Source organism: Dama dama, chromosome 15, assembly GCF_033118175.1.
Source record: "Dama dama isolate Ldn47 chromosome 15, ASM3311817v1, whole genome shotgun sequence".
NCBI lineage: Eukaryota > Metazoa > Chordata > Mammalia > Artiodactyla > Cervidae > Dama > Dama dama.
In genome coordinates this window covers 59,687,684-59,692,121 of record NC_083695.1, presented here as the reverse complement: position 1 = coordinate 59,692,121, position 4,438 = coordinate 59,687,684, and positions in this window count along the sequence as shown.

The window sequence follows — 4,438 nt, the reverse complement described above, 5'->3', positions numbered from 1 at the left end:
TTGAAGAAGGGTGTGGGTTACTGTTTCACTTTTTCTATTCTCTCTCTTCTATGGTTGGAGTGTGAAGTGTATTCTATTCATCTTAGTTCTTGATTGAATAACAGACACAAGTGTGTCCTATTCATGTTAGTTTTTGATTAAATTTGAATCCCCCCAAATTGATATGTTGAAGCCCTAACCCCTGATAGATCAGAATGTGACTGTATTTGGAGATAAAGCCTTAAAAAAGAGGTGATTAAGTTGAATGAGGCCATTAGGGAGGCCCATGTCCAATCTGACTGGTGTCCTTATAAGAAGAGAAAATTTAGATATACCGACACCAAGAGCTCCCATGCACAAAGGGACAACCATGTAAAGTCAGGAAAACCAACCCTGTGGTTGGGGTGTTGTGATGGTGCTTATTGTACTCTAGAGGCTGCCTTTCATGGGACACGTGTTCATGGGTACACGTGTGGCTTCTCAAGGGGGAATCACAGAAAGTTCTCAGGACACAGTTCTTTGGCATGGTAAATATGCTTTTTCCAATTCCCTCTTGATGCCCACCCAGGACAGTTTACACTACAGTCTCTTGTTTGCCAGGGGTCTCCCTCTTGGTGACCAGTTCACTCAGGGAGGGACCCAGCAGGGAGTCTGGAGCCTGGCTACGTTCCAGGGTCATTTCAATCTTAGGAAGCCGGCATAGCCTTGTCAAACCCAAGCGTGGGCAGGCAGACTGCTCCATCCCTACATCGTCTTTGCCCAGATGCATGTTTCCTTTTATTCCCTGCTCAAGCAGACATCTCAGAGGACACCTGAACAGTTCCACTGAATAAGCAGGTATCTGAGCAGGAAGACCTCCTTTCTTACCTGAACTTCTAATGTTGGCTTGTTTCCTCTTACTTAATTGTTTTGAGAGAGTCTCCCTCCTGAGGAAAGAAAGGGAAACCATAATCCTTCCCACTAAGCTGACATCTCAAGACTGAAAATTCTCCTTGAACTTTGTTTCCTAAATCTATACATGTATAGTTTGGAGGGAATTATGCACTAATAGCTGGGTAGCTGAGCCAATTCAGCTGTTTCTTACCTGCCCTGGAGAGACACCTGGCCCCCAGCTGCTGTAGGCTCCCTTTAGAATGTGGGTTATTTATCTCCTCAATTTCCAGTCAATTCTGAGACAGTCTTGGTAGAAGTCAGTTTACTTGAAACCTGTTTTAATGACTTACAGAGTATGAAAACAATGTGATTCAACTAGTCCTCTCCAGGTAAACATTTGGATAAGGTCCAGGTTCTTGCTACTGCTTCGATGAACATACTATTTGGGAGAACATCGAGTTTTTGTATGTGTGTGCTTATGCATGGATGTCTCACAGGCTAAATTCCCAGCTTTAAAACTGCTGAGTCAAAATGGATGAAAATAAGTTAAAAAGTTATTCTATGCATTATCATAAGCTTTTTCAGTTCAGTTCAGTCACTCAGTCCTGTCCAACTCTTTGCGACCCCATGGACTGTAGCACACCAGGCTTCCCTGTCCATCACCAACTCCTGGAGCTTACTCAAACTCATGTCCATTGAGTCGGTGATGCCATCCAACCATCTCATCCTCTGTTGTCCCCTTCTCCTTCCCTCAATCTTTCCCAGCATCAGGGTCTTTTCCAATGAGTCAGTTCTTCGCATCAGGTGGCCAAAGTATTGGAGTTTCAGCTTCAGCATCAGTCCTTCCAATGAATATGAAATATCATAAACTTTTTGCATTATCATAAAGTAAAGCCTTCTTAATTTTGGTGTAGAGTCCTATGAATTTTAACACATATCTAGGTTCTTGTAGTCGCCACTGCAGTCAGGATGCAGATCTGTCCATCACCCCAAACATTTGTCATGCTGTCTCTTTATTTTGCACTCTTCCTCCCACCCCTGACCCCTGATAACAACTCATTTGTTTCAGCATAATTTTAAATGGTAATAATCTTCTACTTGTTCAGTTTGATTGATTGACAAAGTAATGAATGCTTTGTCATAAACAGGTTCGAGACATTAGTAGCTAGGTCTGCTAACTAAGATCGTGTTTCCATGTAATTAATTCTAATGAAAAGATAAACTATTTAACTTTTTTCAAAAACATTTAAATAGAATCATTTTTAAAATACTCTGGGCCTTAAGAAAGGTAAGCCTTATTAGCATAGAATGTTCTATCATTATATGTAATTCCATGTGTTTTTAGAAATATTTATGAACTAAATCATAGATTGTAAGATAAGTACAATTTAAATGAGAATAATATATATATTTCCCAACTGAAGACCTAGAATCTTACAGTACCTTTAAACACAATGCCTTGTGTTTCCATCCATTAAGGCATTCTTCTTTCCTAGGCTGAGGGTGGCCCTTCAAACTAAAATTCTTTGAATATTGTTTAAGTATTATTTTGGAAGGGGGATAGAATTTTTCTTTATATTGACAACTGAAATTACATTGTGGTAAATAGGATGATGGCTCCCCAAAGATGTTTACAGCCTAACCCCTGGGACATGTGAAAAAAGGTCTTTGCAGGAGTGATTAACTTAAGGACCAGAGATGGGGAGATTATCCTGGTCTATTCAGGGAAGGGTCCAATATAATCACAAAAGATCCTTGTAAGAATTCAGGAGGGTCAATGACAGGAAAGGAAATGTCATGATGGGAACAGAGGTTGGAGTGATACAAGGAGGGGGTCATGAGCTAAGAAATGCAGGAGCCTATAGAAACTAGAAAAGTCATGAAGATAACAAGTTGTTGTTAGGTCAGTAAATTTGTGGTAATTTGTTACAGCAGTTATAGGAAAGTAATACATTATCTATTTTTAAAAACTTTATCAAATGCTCTAAATATAATATGATACCTAAATGTGTTTATTTAATACAATTTTAAACTTTCACAAAAGTCAAAAGAATAGTCTAAGAAACATCTGTATTCCCTTTTTCTGGATTCAGCAGTTGTTAATATTTTGCTCCATTTGTTTTATTATTTGCTCTGACTTTCTATTTTTTAACCATTTGAAAGCACCTTGCAGATATTATGACCCTGTCCCCATACATTCTCTAACATGTGATTCCTAAAAGCAGGGACTTCTTTTACATAATCATGCAACAATGATCAAAATCACAAACTATAACTTTGATGTAATCAAAGTTGGGCTTCCCTGGTGGCTCAGATGGTAAACCATTTGCCTGCAATGTGGGAGACCGGGGTTTGATCCCTGGGTCAGGAAGATCCCCTGGAGAAGGAAATGGCAACCCACTCCAGTACTCTTGCCTGGAAAATCCCATGGACAGAGGAGGCTGGTTGGCTACAGTCCACTGGGTCGAGAAGAGTAGGACCCAACTGAGTGACTTCACTTTTGATGTAAAACTTTAACCTAAAATTCATATTTAAATTTCCCCAGTGGTGCCAGTAATGCTCTTTATATTCATTTCCCCCTAGTCTAGGATCCAATCCAGGGGCATACATTGCATTTAGTTGTCATGTCTCTTTAGTTTCTTGTAACCTGGAACAGTTTCTTCATCTTCCCTTGTGTTTCATGTTTTTGACAATCGTGGAGTCAGGCTTCCCAAGTGGCTCAGTAGAAAGATTCCAGCTGTCAATGCAGGAGACACAGGAGACACAAGTTCGATGCCTAGGTCAGGAAGATCCCCTGGAGTAGGAAATGGCAACCCACTCCAGTATCCTTGCCTGAAAAATTCCAGAGACAGAGGAGCCTGACGGGCTACAGTCCATGGGGTGGCAAAGAGGTGGACACAACTGGGCAACTAAGCACAAATGCACAGGCTAAGTATCTTTTAGGATTTCTTTTTTCTTTTTCTCACATTTTCTCATGATTTAATTCAGGTTATGAATTTTCAGCAGGAATTCCAGAGGTGTGACGTGGTTGTCCTCTGTGTCTCACAGAAGGCACACAAAAGTCAGCTTGTTCCGTGGTCGGCAGTGTTAATCATCTGGGCAGTTACTATGTCCCTGCTGTGTAATTAATAAGTAATTTGTGGGTGAGTACTTTGAGATTACCATCTCAACTGAAAAAACTGTAGCATTGACGCTAGCCTTCCCTGTTTCCATTTTTTAACTCCCTTCTCCAAACACTGAGAAACCTGACTTCCATGTCAAATATGATATTTCCATGATCTAATATGATATTCCAATTGGTTCAGCTATTTTAAATGGTCTTTAGTCACTGTTTTCCATTGCTTACAATTCATAGTCATTCACTATCTCTAAAAATAGAGAGAATTTATATGCTTACAATTGCAAAATCTTATTCAAATTATGTTTAAAGTTTTTTTTTTTTTTTTTTTGGACTTTCATGTTGCCAAAACATTTCCCACTTTTCTCTAATGTAATGTAATGTTATTTTCATTTTTATCTTGTGATTATTCCAGTGGAGGAAGAGATGTCTTATTGGGATATATATAAACAGTTTACAATTTAGAAA